Consider the following 23718-nt stretch of genomic DNA (forward strand, 5'->3'; position numbering starts at 1 on the left):
TCTTTCTTAGGATTGCTTTAGCTATTCAGAGTCTTTTCAGATTTCACATAAGTTTTTTCTACTTCTGTAAAAAATGCCATTGGAATATTGATAGGGGTTTTATTGAATCTTTAAATGGCTTTCAGTAGTATTAAAATTTTAACAATATTAATTCTTCCATGAACACAGGATACTTTCCACTTTTTGTCTTCTTTGATTTCTTTCATTAGTGTCTTGTACTTTTCAGAGTAGTGGTCTTTCACCTCCTTGGTTAAATTTATTCCTAATTTTATTCTTTCTGAATGCTGTTGTAAATGGGATTGATTTCTTTATTTCTTTTTCAGAAAATTCATTGTTACTGAATAGAAATGCTACTGATTTTTGTATGTTCGTTTTGTAACCTACAACTTTACTGAATTAATTGATTAGCTCTGTTTTTTAATTGAGTAGGATTTTCTATATATAAAATCATGTTGTCTGCAAATAAAGACAATTTTACTTCTTCCTTTCTAGTTGTTACCTTTTATTGCTTTTTCTTGCCTGACTGCTCTAGCTAGGACTTCCAGTACTATATTGAACAGTAGGGGTAAGAGTGGATACGTTCATCTTATTCCTGATCTTAGAGGAAGAGCTTTCAAAGTGTCACTATTGAGTATAATGTTAGCTGCTTCTCTTAGCTTTCTAATATAACCTCTCTTGGTTCATGTGGTGCAGGGGGTGCTTCGGCCTCTCCTCTGTGTTCTAGGATTCTCTCAGTGGTGTCTTGTTTCTGAAGAGTTGTTCGTTGTTCTTCTTGTGAGGGGGACAAAGTCAAGAATGACCTATGTCACCACCTATGTGACCGTGATCTTGGTGATGTTATGCCCCACTAATGATGTATTGAATGAGAGAAGCCTGTCTTTTTTTTTTTTTTTTTTGTCTCTCCCTCTCAAAAGAGAGTAGCCAAGTCACAGACCTTGATGTTCCCTTGCCCCAGGGGAGAGTTTAGAAGTTTTTGTTTTGGATATTTCAGTGTTCTGTAGAGATAAAGAAGACTGGGCTCCCTCCCCTTGACTGGCTTCTAGGCTTTACTACCCTGACCCCCTGCTATACTAACCCCTCATGACCTGGGCCAGGGTCTGGCTAGAGTTACCCTCAGCTAGCTCTGATTTTTTCACATGTGTAATTAAAAACATTTCAACATTTTTATGATTAAAAAAGCAACACATTATTATTTTGGAAAATTTGGGAAGCAGAGACCAGGAAGTATAAACAAGAAAATAAAAGCCATCCCAAATCCTACTGCTCAGAAATAACCACTGCTAATATTCTATGCGTTTTAACATAATTGAGATCATAGTTTGTATACAACTTTTTTCACTGAACATTAAATCATAAGCACTTATTAAGCCTTTAAAAATGCTTCTTAAGCATTTTTAAAATTGTTGCTTTACATGAAAGAATATCCATAGTTTATATAACATATTACCTTTGTTGCATATTTAGTTTGTTTTAAAATATTCCTGTGTGGGAGATCAACTCGATGATGGGGGATGACTTAGAGGGCTGGGATAGGGAGGGTGAGAAGGAGGCACGGGAGGGAGGGGATATGGGGATATATGTATAAATACAGCTGATTCACTTTGTTGTACAGCAGAAACTGGCACAACAGTGTAAAGCAATTATACTCCAATAAAGAGCTTAAAAAAAAAATCCCGTGTATATATTCTGTCAAGAAGAATGGTTTTCCGCCTAAAGTTTCTTCTACTCACTAGATTATGTTGGTCACATAATTTCCTAAAACATAATTATTATGTTAAAGGACATGAATATTGTTAACACTCCTGATACATAATATTTTGCTAGAATCGTCGTGGTGCCACATCCTATTTAACCTTTGAGTCTCCTCTTTCCACACTTTGTAAATAACATGCAAGATATCCTGACACCACAGGAGTGACTTTGGCCATCTACTCTGGGCCTTTGGTGCCAATCAGCCAATCAGGAGGGCCTTCAGCATTGATTCATGCCTCGCGAGAAGAAGTGAAAAGTATAGTTGTGTGTTATAGATAGAAGTTTATAATCCCACTGGGATAACAAATGAGGCATATGGAAAAATTAACAGATAATTTAAAACAGAATCTCTGTAATCTTTCTTTATAAGCCACATCTTTCATTTGGAATCTGGGGTGTCTACAATATAGGGTCTCCGTTATTAGTATGAGCCCTGAGCTGAGCCTGGGCCTCCAACTGCTCTGGGTTTCCAGGGCAGAAATTTGTTATCCTTCCTTCTCAGTGAATGGCATCTTGATACACCAACAGCTTCTAATTCCCACCATCACCTCCTCGGTAATGACATTAATGATGATAAAGCCTGATATTTACTGAGCACTTACTTTGTGCCAGGTGTAGTGAAAACCTTTATGCGTATCATCTCATTTTATCTGCCCCAAATCCTTGTGAAGCGATAGCATTATTTCTATTTTATGAAATAAAACTGGAACTTAGAGTGGTTAAGAGATTTCCCCACAGTCACACAATAGAGAGGGACAGGGCTATTATAACAACCCAGGTCTGTCGCTCCAGGGCCCATTATCTTGAACACAGTGTCACACAGCCTCTCTTACTGGAAGGGCTGAGAGGCTGAGCTGTTACTGGGAAATGTTCCCTAGCAAGACTCTCTAGCTAGAGCCTAGCTGCTCTCCACAAAGGCAGCTCCTATTGTTTGTGGCCTCAACCTCAGGAGCGGTTCTCCTTGGTGTGTCTCCGTGGGGGTGTTACTGGTTGACGTTGCTCCCAGGGGACTCTCCTTCATCAGGGGAGTCTCACAGACTCTTTCATATCTGTTGGAGTCTGGCTTTCTGGGCTCTCAACAACTGCACATTTGAGCGTACTCTTAGCGTCACCTTAGGAGAACATCTGACAGCACTGTACCCACAGCTCTGCATCAGTTCACAACCCTTGGGAGGAATGACGGAAGCCACAAAGTCCTCTGTCCCTAAGGCCTGAATGCTCAGAGCCTTGGCTCATAGCAAGCACTTCTTTTTCCTCAGGATGCCCTCTACAGAATTGCAAAGTTGTAGAATATTGACCACCCTATTGTTCTTTCTTTGTAATATTAAAATCCAGTCCTCTTAGATTTGGCAATAACCCCAAGTTCCTCTTATCGTGCCCTCCCTGTGGGCTTGCAGTACATATGGAAATCTAGCCTCAGGAATATTTTCCCAAGCTAGATATGCAAACTCAGCTCTTGCCTGGATCCCATGTAGGAGGTACTAGGCATAGCTTTATAAGAACTCAAAGAAAATGCACATAAAGGCTGCAATGACCAGGGAAAATTGCTTGTTGGAGGTGAAACCAGAGGTGAGTTTTGAAAATGCTAAGATTAAAACAGTTAAGCTATTCTGGGAGGACATTCTGAGTGGGGAGGACTCTCATGCGAGATGTCAGGATAGAAGAAATCGTATTTACCGGGATGTGAGAAAGCTGCACTGACAGCAGATCCATGCTATGTGCACAGAGATTATTTAACCTTCTCCTTTGTTGCTTACGCCCCACAGCTGCTCTATGTAATGTACTGTTTACAAGGCCAACGCTGAGCATCTCCAGATGTGACAGCTCTTATATTAGCTGCTTTTCCTAGGCAGATCTTGGCAGCCTCCTTTGAATGTTTCTTTTGCAGAAAGGCTAGCTAGCTGCATACTCAGCACTTTCTAGTTGTTATTGAGGCAGGTGTTTGGATTTTTCCTTCTTGTGATTTTGTTGTTGTTGTTGGTTGCAGATGTCAGAAATGCAAAATAGCTCAAATATCAAGGGGAATGTATTAGTTCATGTAACCAACTGAAAAGTTCAGATTAGGTTTCAGGGGTGGAACTCAAAGTTTCCTGGTTTTTGTCTTGCAACTCTTCATTCCTCTGTTTTGTCTACTCACTCAGAGTCTGACCATGTTGATGTCCCTGGAAGCTTCAGCCATTCTTCCTTATAGGTCCAAACAGGACTTTTTCTTCCTGGTCAGTTTGAAAAAGTGTCCTGGGTTTGAGCCTCACTGGGCTAAATTGTATCTCTTGCCCAACTTGAAACCAATTACTGGGGCAAAGGAGATAAGGTACTCTGATTGGTCAAGCCTAAGTCATAACCTCACCCTTGAAGGTAGAAATGAAGTACATTCACCCCAGCCATACACACTGAGCCTAGACCAAGTGTGGTTTCCAAAAGGAAAATTGAGATATTGTCGACATAAAGAGAAAAATATATACTAGGTGGTAAAAATTAAAAAAACAACCTTTACTGTAGTGAGTCTCTGAATCCCCAAGTATTAGGCTGAAGAGTTTCATTGGCCCAAAGGACTAGGTGTTTTCTTTGGAGGGCACTTTGGTTTTTCCTGGACCACCTGGCAGGTCGTATAGCCACGCTGCTCCTCAGTGGGTGTGCCTGCCTCACGTGGCCGTTGTAGACACCCCAGAACTCCCTGAGAAGGCTGAAGAGTCGCTTTGCTCTCAACTGAGAGGGAGTGATGGATACTCTGGATATGCACTGGATCTTGTGAGAAGGAAAAGAGGATGAGTTTATAATCTGACTTGACTTTGTTGGAAGTGAATAAGCAAAACTGTTCAGAGGTATTTTTGTTCAGAGGCAGGAGAGCATAGTGATTAAGAACGTTGGCCTCTGAAGTCAGACTGCCTGTGTTTGAACCTAGTTTCTTAGTCTCAGTAAGCCTCCATTTTCTACCTCTACAAAGGGGTATCCTGAGGGTTCAGAGATATTATGCATGTAAAGTACTTGGCACAGTGCATGGCACGTACTCTAGTGTGCATGTGACACGTGAACAAATGCTCTTTGCCCGGCACACAGTGTCGCAACAGCTGGTGCTCAAGAGAGTCTACCTATCCAGAGACCAACAAAGTGCAAGGCATATTTTCTCTTATTGGATATGAACTCCTTTCTTTCATCTCCATTTTATTTCCTGAGGGGCAAGCAAGTCTGACTAGAATCTTTCTATATATGTTCTGACAACTAATGGCTTCTGGGAGTCACTGTCACACCCGCTTTTCTCCTCCTATACCAGTGAGTCCTTGAGTCCTGCCTATTCTGTCTTCGAAATAGTGTTGAATCTGACCTCCCTGTTCACTTCCTCTGCCCCTGCTCTAGCTCACACACTCCTCTCTGCTGCCTGGTTAATTCAGGAATCTCTAACTTATTTTCCTTTCTCTCGTCTCTTCCCATCTGGTCTGCGCCTCCCCGTTGCTGTTTTCCCTTGCCCACAGAATAGTGTCCTGACTCTTTAGCAAGACAGTATTTAAAGTCCTTTTTGGTCCGATTCCAGCCTGCCCTTCCATCTGCAAGAATCTCCCCGATAAAACATCTACTAGTTCCATAGCAGCTGATGTTCACGTTTCCCTGAAGACTCCCATGCCCCAGCACCCATGAAAGCTTTTGCCCGTGCTGTTCTCGCTGCCTGCCTGCCCTTATCTCTGCTTTGCTTGGCTAACTTCTGCTTATCTTCCAAAGTTAAGTTCCTCTCCCCTGGGTCCCTAGCCTTATGCTTTCATAGCTAGTTGTACATGCTATTACTGCAGCATTTAGCACACTATTTAACAATTGTCTGTGTACCTGTTTCTATGCTTATATGCACCATAAATTCCTGAAAGAAAAGGAACATGGCTTATGCATTTTTATGTACCCAGGGCCTAGAAGAGTATTCAAAAAAGAACATATTTTCTACAATGAATATTGTCCTTAGGTTGTAGATCAGGAAGGATAAAACACACTCCTATGCATTCCTTTTAATATAGCACCATTTTGTGTAGCACTTAGGACTTTTTCTTTCTTTTTTTTTAATATATTTAAAATTAGTAATAAATATAGGAATTTCTTCTTTTTATTATAAAGTATGTTAATTTCCTCCCCCAAAGTAAGCACTGTTATTAGCTTGATGGGTACCCCTCAAGACTTTTCAAATTTATTCTTTATTTATTTATTTATTGTTAATAACAGCTTTATTGAGACATAATCCACATACCATAAAATTCAGTATTTTAAAATGAACAGTTCAGTGGCTCAGCATTTTCACAGATTTATGCAACCATTGCCATGATCTAATTTTAGAACATCTTAATCACCCTATTAGTAATCACTCCCCATTCCTCTCACCCCCCCCCCCCCCACCCCGCAGCCCCTGGCAACCACTAATCTACTTTCTGTCTCTGTGGGTTTGCCTGCTCTGGATACGTCACATAAGTGGAATCATGCAATAAACTTTTTGTGCCTGACTTCTATCATTTAGAATAATGTTCTCAAGATTCATTCATTTTGTAGCATGTGTTAGTGCTTTTTTTTTTTTTTTTTGTCTTTTTTTATGAAAAAGTCTTTTTTTATGTCTTTTTCTATTTATGGATATATCATATTTTGTTTATCCATTCATCATTTGGTGGACATTGGATTGTTTCCACTTTGTTCATGAAGTTCATAATGCTTTATGAACATTCCTTTATAAGTTTTTATGTAGACATATATTTTCAGTTTTCTTGTGTATGTGCCTAGGAGTGGAATTGCTGGGTTATATGGTCACTCTATGTTTAGCTTTTTGAGGAACTGCTAAACTGTTTTCCACAGCAGTTGTCCCATTTCACATTCCCACTAGCAATATATAAGGATACCAACTTCTCTACATCCTTGTCAACACTTGTTCTTGTCTGTTTTTTTTACCATAGCCATTGTGGTGAGTGTGGTGTGATATCTCAGTGTGATTTCGACTTTTATTTCCGTAATGACTAATGATATTGATCATCTTTCATGTACTCATTGCCATTTTTGTTTCTTCTTTGGAGAAATATCTATTCAAATCCTTTGTCTAAAATTTTTAAATTGGTAATTTGTCCTTTTATTGAGTTATAAGCATTCGTTTTATGTATTGGATATAAATACCTTATTAGATATATTATTTATTGATATTTTCTTCACAGCCTTCTTTTATACATGTAAATAAATGTGTTTGTTTTGAGCCTATGTTTGTACTTGTAAAGATTTAAATAGGTTACTCCTTTTTGTACATGTGGGGTTGTATTGTTTGTATTGTCGTGTAGATATCTTCCTGGGTCATTGTACATGGGAACCTACTTCATTATTTTCAACTTCTGCAGAGAGGTACATGTAGCCATTGCCCTGATGATGGGCATTTTGACGAGTCCCAATACTTTTACCATTGTAAACAGTGCTATAGTAAGCATCCTTGTAAAGGTCCTTTTCTGCACATGTGCAAGTGTCTCTCTAGGATACCTTAAAGAGGAATCACTGAGTTTATGGGTATCTGCATTTTTTATTTTAATACATACTACCAAAATGTTAGAAACACTTTTCTCACGGTAACAATATATAGAAATACCATTTGCTTGCATACTGGCCAAGACTGAAATTTAAGCATCCTTGTAGCTGGTGAGCAAAAATGGTACCTAACTGTTGTTTTAATTTGCTTCAAATAGTTTCAATATTCTGATTTTCATAATTTCTATTATTTGGTGTTCAAAATAGAACCTGTCTTTCGTCCATTTCTATAGATTTTTCCTTCACATGGGAGCCCCTACATGACATAAAAAGAAAATGATAGATGGGCTGGAAGAGTCTGGATTTATATTCTAGCTGTTATACATGGCAAGGCCAGCTTGAGAAAAACATGGTTCTTAAAAGAATTTCCATTGTTTGGGGCTGACCAGACTTTTAACCACAATCCAGAGACTTTTAACTTCACAAAGATGTGGCATTTTATTTTAATAAAGCCATCGACAGTGCTCCCTTTTCGAGTGACTTTTCAAAAGCGTCTTTTGTCAGCAGAGAGCTTTTATTAGCTAATGTAACCTTGCTGTACTCCATGTTAGCAGAGAGAGAAAAGAAGTGTCCTTGGGTACTGAATATGGAAAGTGTACAAAAATTCTGAAGGGGAAAGAGATTGTTCAGCTTTTTGAAGCTACGTTTGTCACTGTATGTTGTATCTTAAATAAAAATAATAAAGTTCTCCAATGATAATGTCCAGAAGGTAAAGATTTATGAGATTATGCCTCCAAATTGACAGTTGTATAAAAAGAAATCACAGAGGATTGATACAGAGTGACCAGGTAAAAGGTGGGCTTAGCTGTGAACATAATAACTTGGATAGGCTCAACTGTGAATATCTGTGGCCTGATCCCCTGAAAACAGGGAGTTAGACAAGAAAATCTAGGAGTGAAAGTAGTAGTCTTGGCTGTGAAATGGGGTAGCTAGCTGGTGAGGACTTACTTTGAACCATTACTGATAACTGAGCAGCAGGAATAGACTGGAGGATCACAGGGCAGACATACAGACTGTGGGCTCTGGGTGCAAGTCAGGTGGGAGTCAATGGTGTGGTTCCAATAATCAGTCTTTTGATGTAAACGCTCAGTGAGTAATGGAGGAGACTGGGGTTAGGGGCTTAGACAGGTGTCAGCACACTAGAAAACAGATTGGAATTCTGGGACAGACCCACTGCAATGTGGGAACTGATGTGTTGTCAGGACAGAGCCCTCTGATGTCAGCCAGCATGGTAGGAATGGAGAAAGTTGCATCTCCAAGGAAGTCTTTACAATACTTCAACTGAATGACTTAATTTCAAGAGCCGTGAACAGCTAAGGTGGGACCAATAATGCCTCAACTCCTCTGTTAGGGACTGGCTCACCAACTGAGGAGGGCACCTAATGGACACCTGCGGACTTGATGCTCAGAGCAAAGAGTCACCAGAGAAGGCAGGAAGGATTTTTGGCAACCCTATCCCTGAGTCCCCTGATATTACTACAGATTTTCTCTCATCTTTACTGGGAACCGGTAGGTAGTGGTGCTTGATGTCTATTAGACTCCAATTCAATTTTGAGGTCCATAATTCAATGAGGATAGATATAAAAAGGGTTCCTTTTTCATCAAAAGGGTAATTATCTAGTTATCAGTGTATTAGAGGGTTGAGAGCTTATGGATTTTTCATAAAATCATAAGGAGCTGGGTGAAGTCATTTCATTCTGTCTTCAAGCAGGGCTGAATTTAATTCCCCCTTGATGGATGGGGTACTGTTTAACAAGAATCTCTCGAGAGAGAGGGTTGACAACTGTAAGTATTTTCACAGTTCTCAATTGCAGCATTCCTTCTGTCTTAGTGAATATGTTGACACAGAATGGAAGTCCATAATCTTTTGTGTCCTCTTTGGGTAGAGAGAACAGCGTTATAAGTGTCTTTCATTTTCATTAATTCAAAGAACACTTATTGAGTACCTACCATGTGCTATATGTGGGTGATACAGTGCTAAAGCAGTAGGAAAGATAGATTTGATTCTTCTTGGCATTTTGCTGAGAGACACTTGATGGATAATAACCAATAACCAAATAAATATGTGATTACAAATTGTAGTAAGTGCTATGAAGGAAACAATTAAGATAGTGCTGTAGAGAATAGCAGGAGGAAGCTTACGCCTCGTTTAGATGGGCGAATAGAAAAGGCCTCTTTTTATAAGTGACATTTACTGCAGGCCCTGTGGTAAAAAGGAACAAGCTTTTTAGAATGGAGAGAAGAACATACTTGACAGAGGAAGCAGCACATGCAGAGGTTCTCAAGGAGAAAGAGTGTGTTGTGTTTGGGGAATTTGAGGTGAGTTTGGCCAGAGCAGAGTGGTCAAGGGAGAAGGTGGCATGCAGTGAGGTTAGAGAAAGAAATAAAGGGCCAAATAATTGTCTGAACTTGTGGACAATGACGAAGGTTTTTATTTTATTCTAAATGGAATGTTTCTAAAAGATCACCCTGGATGCTGTGTGGCAAATAAATTAGAAGTGGGAATATCAGAACAGAGAGACCAATTAGGAGATAGTCCAGAAGGGAAATGTTGGTACCTTGGACTGTACTGGTGTCAGTAAAAATGGATAGAGACATTTTTGAGATGTACTTAAGAGGTCTCATTGATGGGTTGGATGTAGTGCAAGGTAAAGGAGAGATACCAATTCTAGGCTGACACCTTGGTTTCTAGGTAGAAGAACTGGTAAGAGTAGTATAGTAAATGGAGAATAATTGGTGGGGGGAGCAGGTTTATAATGAGAAGGATGGGAATTGAAAGCTTGCATTTGTACATGTTAAGTTTGAGATGCCCGTGAAACACACAAGTGGAATTGTTGATTTAAAGTCTGGGGTTAAGAGAGGTTGGCACTGGAGAAATACATTTAGGTGACATTAATCTGTCAATGATAGTAAAAGCTATGGGGGGAAAATGAGATCCTGAAGGGAAAGAGGAAAGAGAAGGAAAGGGGACCCAGGTGTGAACTCTGAGAAACTCTAACCTCCCCCCACAGCCTTGAGAAACAAGGAGTTGAAGAGAGAGCACCTACCTGAAAAGGGTGTGGATTCTGATCCCATTTCTGTTTTAAACTTGATGACCTTGAACTAGTCACTGCCTCTCTCTGTCAGTATCTGTTTCTTTAAAATGAAGAGTGTGAGCCCTAAATTCTTTACAGTTGCCAATATTCAGTGATTCATCTCTCATTCAGTGTTAGGCTCATTTTCCAATTACTTTGGCTATTATCTGTTACTTTCTTTACTTACCTAGGTTTAGCATATCCAGAATACCCTTTTCTAATTTACTCTTCTAATTTTATGTGCATTAAGTTAAGCTGCTCTAAATCTTTGCCGTCCCCTGCCAACTTGTGCCTCTTTGGGCAGTTTGCACGGTTAGGTTCCAATTCAGTTTGGGGGTGCGGGGTCTGTGGCACAATGAAGATTGTTATTGATAGGCTTCCTTTTTCATTGAAGATGAGCCTCTTTATTTTAGCTATTCCTTTTCAACTCAGCTTTCTGGTTTCTTTTAAATCAGCTTTAGAGATTTGAGGAATGAAAGGGGTTCATGTTTGATCCACATGATAGAGCAAACCAAATTGTCTGCCACTGCTCAGTACCCAATAGGAATTATAACACAGGTAAAAATTTGGGTTGAAAGATGTATTCCCAACTGCAATGCAGTGGATGTGTTTGTAGCAAATGAAGTTTCAGAGCATTGCTTAAGGATCTAAGGGTAGTATCTGTCCTAGATATTTTTTTCTTAATAAATTAACGCTGTCAAAATACTCACATTGGAATGATTTTTTTAACAAAGTGCCTTTGCTGTCCAGTCATGATGCTTCATTGCTAATTTTTCTTGTGAGATGATTCTCCCTGTTGCTTTTGCTTTTGTCTCACAATGTACCACCTGAACCTGCTGAGAGTGTCGGGAAAAAAAAGGAAAAAAAAAGAAAAAAGAAAAAAAAAGAGTTAGAGCTGAAAAACAAAGGTTATTGGTTAGTGAAAAATAATAGATAAAATAGCAATTAGAAGTCTCATTAATAGACATTCTTTTTTACTAAAAAAATACTCTGCAACTGGCATTGGGTCATTTTAGTAAAGAAGGAATACAATTATCATAGTGATGACCGTCTTCCTGACATAGGTAAGGCCTTGTCAGCAATTTATTTCTTCTGCGTGTCACTTTCTTCAGGATTTGACATTCTAATCATGGCTGATATGGTTACTAGAGAAAGAAGGGGTTAGATTAAATGAAAACAATCATTCCTGGTTATATCTTGGGTGATTCAACTTAATTAACAGTAGTGTTAAATGCATACTGTAGAAAGTGGTGAGAAGGAGTGAGCCAGTAATATGCTTGTGCCTGGATGAAATGGAACATTATCAATCTAATTGCATTTTTCCTTATGCTCCTAGAGTTCTACATGTAAACGCTTTCAAATTCTCTAAAATAGACCCAGCTGGGGTCAGCCTCAATATCTGTGTTTATATGAGGCAAACATTTCCAAACTGTGTTATGTGATTTTGGCTGTATAATTTGTCCTTCCCTCTGGCCACTGTAAAGAGTTGAGTGTAGTCTCCTGTCAAAGATATATTCAAGTCCTAACCCCTAGTACCTGTGAATGTGACCCTATTTGGAGAAAGAGTTTTTGCAGATGCAATTAAATGAAGAATTTCTAGATGAAATTATCCTGGATTAACTGGGTGGGCCCTAAATCCAATGACAAATGTCCTTTTAAGAAGAAAAGATAAAAACACACAGGTATAAGGTCAAGTGAAGACAGAGGCAGAGATTTGAGTGATTTGTCTGTAAGCCAAGGTACACCAAGGAAGACAGAGGCGGAGATTGGAGTGATTTGTCTGTAAGCCAAGGAATGCCAAGGAGCATCAGAAACTAGGAGAGAGTTATGGAACTGATTCTCCCTCTGGGCCTCCAGAAGCTTAGTGACACCTTGATTTTAGATTCTTGGTCCCTAGAATTGTGAAATAATACCTTTCTATTGTTTTAAGCCACCTAGTTTTTGATAATTTGCTAAATAGCCCTAGGAAACTAATATACCATCTTCTAATAAGCATTCTGTAGGTGGTAACATGCTGGAATAGAAAGGCATTGGACTTAAGAGTTAGGAAACATAGGTTCTGAGCTTAATGCTGTTACTAGTAGCTGTATGACCTTGGGTGTGTCACAATCTCTCTGCGCCTCTGTTGCTTCATATGTAAAATGAAGATTTTGACTTCCCTTTCAAGTCCTTCTAAGTCTAGGCTTATTCTACCACTATTAAAAAAAAATAGGAAACTGTTTAAACATAGAATAATGCTTTTTTGGTTATTGGGCAGCAGGCAGTGTAGGAATGTGTTCACTGAGAGAAGTAGGAAAAAAAAAAAAAGACTCTTACGATGACTCTAGCTTCTGGTGTGCAGGCGCTTTCTGCACTGTGCCTCAGAGAGGGTGAAAAGCAAAGCTTAGCAGTGTTGCTGAGCTGATGAGAAAAATGTTGGAATTTGTGGAGGACAAGGGCACTGAAATTTGTGATAAAGACTGTGAGAGGGGAGAGAATTATGTAGAAAAATTGCTCCAGAAATCTTCATAGTATTCCCCAGGAATCTTTGCTGAGTACTAAGATATAAATGCATGTGATAAAACTACATAATGTTGGGCATTGGAGTGGCTGGGTAGCTGTGAGCTATGTGGTTTCCACATATCACACAGCCTGGGAACTATTTAAGTTTCAGCCAGTCATATTGGAGAGACTTAAGTGAACACCCTTAGAGATCCCAGAAGGGTTATGTCTTAGTAGTAGGACTAAACTAGCTTTATTTTTTTTTTATTTTTATTTTTTTTGGGCACACGGACTTAGTTGCTCCGCGGCATGTGGGATCTTCCTGGAGCTGGGATCGAACCCGTGACCTCTGCATTGGCAGGCGGATTCTTAACCACTGCGCCACCTAGGAAGCCCCTAAACTAGCTTTAAAGTAAAGGCTGCTCGTGACCTGCCATAACAGAGCAGAAATATAAGCCTTGAAAATATCAGGCTCATTTAGAAGTAGTGTTAACTGCCTGCCAGAACAGACTTCAATACTCTTTAAAGGAAGACAACAAAATCCAGATACTTAGTAATATAACATTTATAGTGTCTTTGATCTAATTAAAAATTATTGGATATTCTGAGTAGCAGGAAAATGTGACTTATAGCCAGGAGACAAATCACTTAGTAGAATCAAACCTAGGACTGATAGAAACAATGGAATTATAGCAGATAAAGATTTTAAAACAGCTCTGATAGATATGCGCAGAGATTTAATGAAAATATGAATGTAATGGAGAGATGGATGGAAAGTGTAAAAAGAACCAATAGAACTTCTGAAACAGAAACACAAAATCAGAAATGAAATATTAACCAGATGACTATAACAGCAGATGAGAACCTCCCTACCCCCCAGACAAAGAGACCACAGAACCTGAAGACAGCAGTAGGAACTATTCAAACTGAAGCACAGAGAGGAGAAAAAGTTTCAAAAATAGTGAGAGAGCCTCAATGAACTCATGGGACCTTAAGTGGTCTAACATATGTAACTGGAGTTCCAGAAAGAAAGGATGGGACAGGGACATAGAAAAATAATGGCTGATAAATCTCCAAATGGAAGAAATCTCAAAGTCCCCTGATCCAAGAAGCTCAATGGGCCTTAAGCAGAATAAACACAAAACTATGCCAAAGCACATCATAATGAAATTATGGAAAACTAGTAATTTAAAAAGTCTTAAAAACAGATAAAGAGAAAAGGCACCTTACACACAGAGGAATAAAATAAGAAAAGTGTCTTATTAGAAACAACGCAATCTAGAAGAAAATAGAATGGCATCCTGACTATTCTCAGCAGAAATAAACCATCAACTTAGAATTCTATATCCGATCAAAATATCCTTCAGAAATGAATGTGAAGTAGAGAAGTTTCCAGACCAAAAACAAACAAACAAACACGCTGAGAGGATTCATTGCCAGCAATATTTGCACTTCAGTAAATGATAAACGAAGTTTCAGGATGAAGGAAAATTGTCAGATGGAAACTTGGACTTACAAAAAAAATGAAGGGTTCAGGACATGGTAAATATGTGAGAAAATACAAAAGACTTTCTTTACTCGTGTATATATTTCTTTGAAAAATAATTATCTTTATAGTAAAAATAATATGTAGTTTATAACATATATAGGAGTAAAATATGGTAATAGCACAATGGATAGGAGGGAGAAATGGAGGTATTCTGTTGTGAGGATCATACATTGTGTGTGAAGTGGCATAATATCATTCAAAGGTAAAATATGATAAAATGAATATACACGTTGCATTCCCCAGAGCACCAAAGTTGTGTTATTATAAAAGCCTCCTAACGAATCTCCTTACTTCTGTCCTCAATTTTGCAGCTAAGTAAGCTCATATTACCCCTCTGCTCAAAACTCTCTACAGACTTCCCACATCAGAGCAAAGGCTAAAGGTTTATAAATTTGTATTTAATCTTGTCTAAAATGATTTCTCTGACCCCATCTCTAACCTCTGCCTGCATCACTCACTCCATTTCAGCCGCCCTAGCCTCCTTGCTGCTCTTTGAACCTGACTGGCAAGGTCTCTCCTTGGGGTCTTTGCACTTTCTCTTTATTTGGCTTTAACCCTGCTCATCCCAAATAGCTGGCTTACTCTCTTCTCTCCTTCAAAGCTTTTTTCAGACTTACCTTCTCATTGGTATCTTCCCTCAACACCAGTTTAAAATTGCAGACCTCCCATTTGCTCCCCTGGCACTCCCCATACTGCTTCCTTTCCTTATAATACTTTTAATAATTCTGTTTTCTTTGCAGTACTTTTCCTTGGCTTAATTTTCTTTAGCTGTTTATTGGAATAGAATTGCTTTACACTGTTGTGCCAGTTTTTGCTGTACAACAAAGTGAATCAGCTGCATCTACACATATATCCCCATATCCCCTCCCTCCCTCGACTCCTTTCCACCCTCCCTGTCCCAGCCCTCTAAGTCATCCCCCATCATCGAGTTGATCTCCCTGTATTATGTAGCAGCTTCCCACTAGCTAGCTATTTTACATTTGGTAGTGTATATATGTCAATGCTACTTTCTCACTTCATTCCAGCTTCCCCTTTGCTCCCCCCGCCCCCCCCCATGTCCTCAAGTCTGTTTTCTACATCTGCATCTTTATTCTTGCCCTGTCACTGGGTTCATCAGTACCCTTTTTTTAGATTTTAGATTTAGATATATGTGAGTTAGCATATGGTATTTGTTTTTCTCTTTCTGGCTTACTTCGCTCTGTATGACAGACTCTAGGTCCATCCACCTCACTACAAATAACTCAATTTCATTCCTTTTTATGGTTGAGTAATAGTCCATTGTATATATGTGCCACTTCTTCTTTATCCATTCGTCTGTTGATGAGCATTTAGGTTGCTTCCATGTTCTGGCTATTGTAAATAGTGCTGCTATGAACATTGTAGTGCATGTGTCTTTTTGAATTATGGGTTTCTCAGGGTATATGCCCAGTAGTGGGATTGCTGAGTCATATGGTAGTTCTATTTTTAGTTTTTTAAGGAACCTCCATACTGTTTTCCATAGTGGCTGTACCAACTTATATTCCCACCAACAGTGCAGGAGGGTTCCTTCTTCTCCGCACCCTCTCCAGGGCTTAATTTTCCTTGTGGTAATTTTTATTTATTAAGGTATCATACACTTTACTTATTTGTGTGTTTTTTTTTTTATTGTCAATCTCTCTCCCCAGAGTCCATTACAATATAACCATTGCAGATCCATTACAGGATCTGCAAGCAAAAGGTTGGGAACTCCCGGAAAAGCAGCAAGACTCCTTTTCTTTGCCGTCGCTGCCCCAGTGTGTTGGGCCCTGTGCGTACATAGAGTGTATGGCACTGACCCTGACTTCTTCAGGCAGTTTCCCCATCATCTCCCTGTCCTCATTTGCCTCAAAGCTTCAAGGGATTGGGAAGATGTTCCTTATCACAAAAAGAGAGACTTGAGAGCCCTGCTCTAGGCTTTATTTGCCCTGACAAACATGACAACCTGTTTCTGTCTTTAAAGCATTTGAGTGTCTGGAAAGTAGCCACTCTGAGAAGGCTGGGTTTTCTGTATTTCAAAGGGAACTTGTGGTCTTTTTTGGGTTTTGATTTTTGTCTTTTGGAGAAGTCGGCGCCCACAGCTCTGTTGCACTTGAAGCTTGGAATCTTTTATCCCTGAAGGCAGGAGGATAAAAAGGGACTCACCAGGTGTACTAAGGAGACTTTCTTCTGCTTAAGGCAGCTCTGGGTGTAACCAAAGGCAAAATGACCACAAGACTTTTGCTTTTTCCTGGGACCAGGGTTGAGGAAAAGATAGAGCCTAGTTTGCCCTTCACTAATTTATTTTGCAGACACAGCATTTGGAGGGGCAAGACAGTCTCTAGAGAGAAGCTGTTTCCAGTCTGCCTCTTTGCCCCATGACTTGTGCTCTGGTGGGAGAGCCCAGAGCACTTTGATCACAATCTCAGTCTAGCAGCCAAGTTCCTTGATGTCTAGGGCACCAAAGGGAAAGGGCAGCACAAGACAAATGGGCAGATGTTGAATGCTCTAACGTACAGCTTGTGACTAAAACCTACTTCACTGGAAATGATTAAATATCTTTTAGGTAATGATTTTGCACCATATCTGAAGGTTAAGAGATTAGGTGGCTATTTCTTGTTTTAAACTGATTTTATCTTTACATGTGTCCTAAAAATGAATAGTGATGGTTTCCATTAGTTAATCAACTTTTGAGTTGATAAACAAAATAGCAATGCTTCTCCATTTCCCCTAACATATTCAGTGTAGCTAACCCACTAGATTCATTTCTTTAGTGGTAATGAATAAATCTTTCTGAGGTCAGGACTTATGAGCGTCTGCAGATGGTTAGAGGTGTTAGATATTTTGCCTACAGGTAACAAACTAAATTTTATTCTCTCTTCCTCTTTCTTGACTCTTTTCCCAGCTCTCCTGGAAGGATAGCCCCTTGTGAAATAGAAATTTAAAAACAGAGTAAGACAAAAATCTGTGTTGGTCTGTGTTTATAAAAGGGAGGAAGGGCTTCAACTAGAAGGTAAAGGGTGCAGTCAGGTTGGTGACTGGGGTGAACGTATCACATCTCCTTTGTTTTTACTAGGGTCTTGTTTTAAGATCAGAGATGCTTTTATCCTGACAGATTAATTGTCCAAACAATTTATAAAAGGTCACAGATGACTTCAATATGCCTCTGATGCTCTAATTTTATTTTTTACTCAATAATCTCTTGGTTGCAACTAATAGACATCCAGTTTTGATTAACTTGAATAATAAAAGGGAATTTGTTGACTTTTATGGCTTTGAAGTTAAGGGTTATAACGGCTTCAGGCACAGGTGGATCCAGGGGCCCACGTGATGTTCTCAGGACTTTTTTCTCCCTCACTTCTGTTTTTCTTGGTGGATCTCATATTTCTCTATAGAATATAGGCTTTTTCCATGTAGCAGGAAAGATGGTACTAGCAGTATTTGATTCACATCCTTCTGGATCAGTGACTCAAAACTCAAGCTCTTCCAGTATCAGCTGTAAATCTAAAATTTCTTAGGTGGGGAACTTTGACTGACTCACATTCATCACATGTCCAGTTCTGAGGCCAGGTGGAAGAGTATTATGATTCTTAGTTATTATGATCACACATTTAAATTTGGGGAGACATTGTTTTGTTAAGTTTGGGTATTTTAGTTTGATTTTACACTTAATTTTTATTTTGTTCTTTTGTTTATCTTTTGCTTTCTTGTGCATAAAATATCACTTTAAAAAAACATTTTTATTGTCTGAATTAGATGGCCATGTAAATAAGTAGTGACCCCAATACCAAGGTTTAATAATTTTATCTCATTATTATGATTTGTATAATACTACAGTGGTATATCTTCAGAGAAAAGTTTCATTCATTGAGTGCAAACAGGTATGTATGAATGAATGAGTAAAAGATATAAGACATATCTGAAGTCCCATCATTTGGAATCCTTTATTTATTTAATGTGCAATCTGGACAAGTTCTTTAAACTTGCTGAACCTTGGTTTTCTCAACTGTGAGTAGGGTTGTTTTGAAGACTTAATGAGGTCATGCATGAAAGTACTAAGGTCAGGGATTCAGGTCCATAGTATGTACTCAAGAAATTGTTAACCATTGTTGTTTTGGTTGTTATTATTACTGTTATGGTTAAAAAATAAAAGTCAACTAAATTTTGTTTTGATTGTGGATAAGCTATGATACCTCCTTGGGAATACTTTGGCGTAACGATGTTTGGGAATTGGGAATTTCTTGATACAATGGGATTGAGCCTTACTCTTCTATTTATGTAATTAAATCACTGATCATTCTTAGTGCTGCAGGCTTCACACAGATGAAAACAAAACATTAGAACCATTAGTAGCTCAATATGATTTTTCAGATTTCCATGAATAGATAAAACTCACTCATGGCTTTGATTTCAAGGGTTGATTTGGGTTGTTCAATTCTAATAATAATAGTCAAATATCATTTCCACTTGGAGGGCAAATGGTGTGAAAGAGCAAACATATCTGTGTACCTTTAAGTAGATGAAAGTGTACATATAATCTGACAAAAATCAATTCATGGATAGAGCTGTAAGGTGATACTGGGCTGGAAGCAAGCATTTGAACACATAAAAGAAGTGCAATTTATTCTGCCAGTATCTTAGTCTTTCTGTGGATAAAGGCTGAATGTTAGTTGATATGCATAGAAGAAAAGAAACGAGTGATAAAACAGAACTCTTTCCACCCACATCTGTTCCTCTTGTAGTTTTATTGGTCTATGTAATTGGCTCAAGCCAGAAACATGACCCCTCTCTGTCTTCCCTTAATCTCACCCAGTACAGAGGCTAAGATCTAAGATCTGTCTTCAAATATATATTCTGATAAGACTTCCCTCTATTTTCCTTTTATCATCCTAATCCAAACCCCATCACCTCCAGCCTAGATTATTTTGATAGCTCCTAAGTGATACCTCCTACTTCCACTTTTGTCTTTATGCTGTCACTTCTTTGCACAGTCACCTGGAAGTTCTTTAAAATCTTCTAGTGGCTCTCTATTATTCTTAGAACAGAATCCACATTTCCTCTCTTGGCTCACCTACTCTCTGACCTCATCTCCTACCACTCCCCTCCCTGCTAAACAGGCTCCAGGCACAGTCATCCTATTTCTGTACTTCTGGTACACCAAACTCAAGCTTGTATTTGCCAAAGTGCTTTGAAACTTACTATATCTTTTGTCTGAAATTCTCTCTGTTTGAGTTATTCCCAAAGTACCCTCCTTCTTGTCATTAGGTCTCAGCTTGGAGAAGCTTTCCTTGATGTCTCTTGACTATGGAAACTAAACCAGCACCCCTTCTCCTAATCATTTTCTGGAACATCCTTCATAGCTTTGAACACTTACCATGCTGTGCAGTTATTTTTATCAATTATTTATCACTTATCATATTTAAAGTCACCAGAGCAGAGATCTTATGTTTCTGTTTTATTTGCTACTGTAACCACAGCACCTAGAAGGCATCTGGGTATAGTAGGTGCTCAGTAAATATTTTTGAATATTTCTAGGCATCTAACAAGGCATAAATCTTCACCACCTTCATGAAACATATGCTTCTTTAGTCAATTACAGTCATGTTTATTTTTTAAAAAGCTGATGCTTTTTGAAAGTAATGTTTTGAGAATATATGAAAGTAACTTGGTATTCCTGGTACTTGAATTAAATTCACATTCCTGTTTTCACTGGTTGATCTTCCTTCCTGCTGATTTTAATGATTGTTCTGCTGATAGGCTAAGCAAAGTGTTAGAACAATATCTGTCATATTCAGGTCAAGGGCTGTCATATTTTATTGATGTTGGATATATGGATGATACTTAATAGAAAACAAAAAGCTCTATAGGTTTTCCACTTTTCAAAATTTGCTTTCAGTGAGTCAGAGTAAGAGATCAGAAAGATTTTTAAATAAACCTATTGAACTAATAATCTGAGAGCTGAAAAGTGAGCTCATATGTAGTTTTCTTCCCGGCTTTGAAATGGCCTTTCATTATTCACAAATAATCTTTCTGAATATTTTGATGTACTTTATGAAAATAGGTTTTGAAATAGTTCTCAGATATTCAGTTTGGGGTCTTTCAGAAGTAAACGACACTTTTTTGCTTCATCATTAACATGTGCTCATCACAACAATTTAAAATGAATTTTTTGATGTGGTTTTGATTCTTGATAGTTCAATCTGAGGTACATTTCACATGTTTAATAGTCTTATCTTGCCACAATTTGGTAGCAAAGTTAGAGCAATCATTTTTATAACTCATTGCTTTCATTTTTATTTTAAATTGCACAGGAATTTTTGGTAAGACTTGCTTAAAACATTGCCTGATCCTTTTGGGGGCATTTTGGTCAAGTCATTGAAATAAAATAATAAAAACATAAAATATAGTATTGAATGCATACTAGATGCCAAGAGCATTAATTCAAGTTCTCACATGCTAGCACTTTAAGGTAAATATTACTTATTAGCCTCATTCTTCAGAATAGAAAACAAATTTTCAGGCAGCTGAAATAAATTGTTCAAGGTTGTATAGCGGTGTGGCAGAGTTAGCATTTAATGTAAGATCTGGGCAGTTCTGAAGGTTTTGATAATACCACAATACTGACATCCCTTCTGTAGGGTTAGTATCATTGTACATGCTCCTCATGATCATTTGAAATACTGGTGATGGAAACTAGAGAGCACAAGAAGGGAATCCAGTGTAAGACCATTAAGCTCAGAGATAAGTTAATTGGAAAATTCCTAGTTTGAGATACTTATTTCTAATTTGGGATACTTGTGCAGCCATGGAATTTCCTAGCAGAAGGGTACCTTAGAGATGATCTACCAGTTATAATCCAACTTCATTTTGCGGATGATAAAGTTGAGGCAGACTCCCACTGTGCCTCACTGTGACGCAGTGGGTTCCCACTGTGACGAAGAGGTGACTGGGTTAGAAACAGGCTTTCTATCTCTAAAAAGAAAATCTTTCAACCACTGCAAGACCACATTCTTATGTCATACCAATACTCTTGAACTACTCTTCTCTGCCTATCATGCCAATTTACGATGGTCAGTCTTATAGCTAGATTCTTTGTAACGCTATCTCATTCAATTTCCATAACGGATTGTTAGAATAGATATTGTAATTCCAGTTTTATTGTGGTGAGTCCTGGAACTGCTAAATAACTTGAACAGCAAAATATTATAGCTTGCCCTGTCAACAGTTGAATTGGGAGTTCAGCCTAGGTCTATTTCACACCAAGTTGTGGAAGCCTCTAGGAGCAGTTTATAGGTAGCAATCTGATTGGAAATGGGAAGTGGGGGAGGGAACTTGAAGGTGCATCACTGAGGAAGATCACCAAGAATCCTAACATACCCTTGATTTAGCACTGCCAATGGCTCTTTTATAACTCAACAATGAGTTATAAAATTGATTGCTTCTTATGCTTAGAATGGCACCTTATGCTGTTACCAAATATCCAGGATTCTATCCTGTGCCTGATTTCAAGATCCTGTTCTTTTGAGTGTTGCTGATTATAACTATTGTGAATATAGTTTAGGCTATTTGCAGAAAGATGAGTACATTTGTTGTGAATCTGTAAGTGATCGAGTGTGTTATCAACAAGGGACCTGAAAGCAAGCTCTACTGCTCCTCTAAAAAAAGTAACAGACTTGAATGATATGTGGGAATATCTTCATTCCCATCTTTTATTACTTTTCCTTTTTTTCTTGAAATTGTGTTCTCAAATCTTACTCCTCTTAGCAATAACTTCATGTGCCTGTTATGTTCTGTACCCATGGCCTCCTTGTATCCTCCATCCACCACTCAGTGAGCTTTGGGTGCTTCCAGGACTCCGCTTCTTTGGATCTTAGCCTGACCTGCCCTCTCTGTTAAGTCCAATGCTTCAAATGTCTGATTTTTTCTGTACCTCATCCTACCATATAAAAATGGCTGTTTAGAACAAACCATTTTAGCCTCCTCAAACTGTAATGTTAGCACACACTGAAAAGGGAGACTGTAGTAGAACAAATGTAAAATCATTGTGGCTTGAGTTGATCAGAATCAAGAAAGTAATGAACTTATAACAAGTGCCAGTGTTAAGAACTTTGCTTTGATAGATAGATAGATAGATAGATAGATAGATAGATAGATAGATAGACAGACAGTTGACTTAGTTCTCATTTAGTTAGTTCTGTTTCTAGTGAAACTGACTTAACAGTTTGAATGGCACTAACAGAGTCCTCTACACTTGGGCTTTTCTCAAGTATAGACATAAAATGCATATTTGTACTCCAGGTAAGAATGCTACCTTTAGAGTTGGTGTTCAAGGACAGCTAACTGAGAAACTGTGTTACAAGTTCTGCTGGTAATAAAGATCCCATTGGTAAAAACGAGGATGATAATGGTGATGATGAAGATGGAAGATGATGGTGGTGGCGAAGATAATTGCACTGGCCCTGTGCCTGAGTACTTTCAAATTCTTATGCAATTCTTACAGCAAATCTGTGCAATAAGTTCTATTATAACCCTTATTATAAGATGAGGAAACTAAGACAGTTCAAGTTTACATTACTGTTCACTCTTTTTTTTTTTTTTTTAAATTTTATTTAGTTTTTGGCCGAGTTGGGTCTTTGTTGCTGCGCGTGGGCTTTCTCTAGTTGTGGAGAGCAGGGGCTACTCTTCTTTGTGGTGTGCAGGCTTCTCATCACAGTGGCTTCTCTTGTTGAGGAGCATGGGCTGTATGCACGCAGGCTTCAGTAGCTGTGGCATGTGGGCTCTAGAGTGCCGGCTCAGTAGTTGTGGGGCATGGACTTAGTTTCTCCATGGCATGTAGGATCTTTCCGGACCAGGGATCAAATCTGCGTCCGCTGTGTTGGCAGAAGGATTCTTAACCACTGTGCCACCAGGGAAGTCCCACATTACTGTTCACTCTTGGGGTAGTACATTCTGTGGTTTTTATATATAAATATATACATTTGTTTATTTATTTGTTTCTTTATTGTCTGCATTGGGTCTTCGTTGCTGCACACGGGCTTTCTCTAGTTGCAGCGAGTGGGGGCTACTCTTCATTGTGGTGTGCGGGCTTCTCATTGCAGTGGTTTCTCTTGTTGCAGAACATGGACAATAGGCACACGGGCTTCAGTAGTTGTGGCATGTGGGCTCAATAGTTGTGGCTCATGGGCTCTAGAACGCAGGCTCAGTAGTTGTGAATCATGGGCTTAGTTGCTCCACGGCATGTGAAATCTTCCCAAACCAGGGATTGAAACCATGTCCCCTGCATTGGCAGGTGGATTCTTAACCACTGCACCACCAGGGAAGTCCCATTTTAACAAATGCATA

Source organism: Hippopotamus amphibius, chromosome 13 (assembly GCF_030028045.1).
Source record: "Hippopotamus amphibius kiboko isolate mHipAmp2 chromosome 13, mHipAmp2.hap2, whole genome shotgun sequence".
In the NCBI taxonomy this organism is placed as follows: Eukaryota; Metazoa; Chordata; class Mammalia; order Artiodactyla; family Hippopotamidae; genus Hippopotamus; species Hippopotamus amphibius.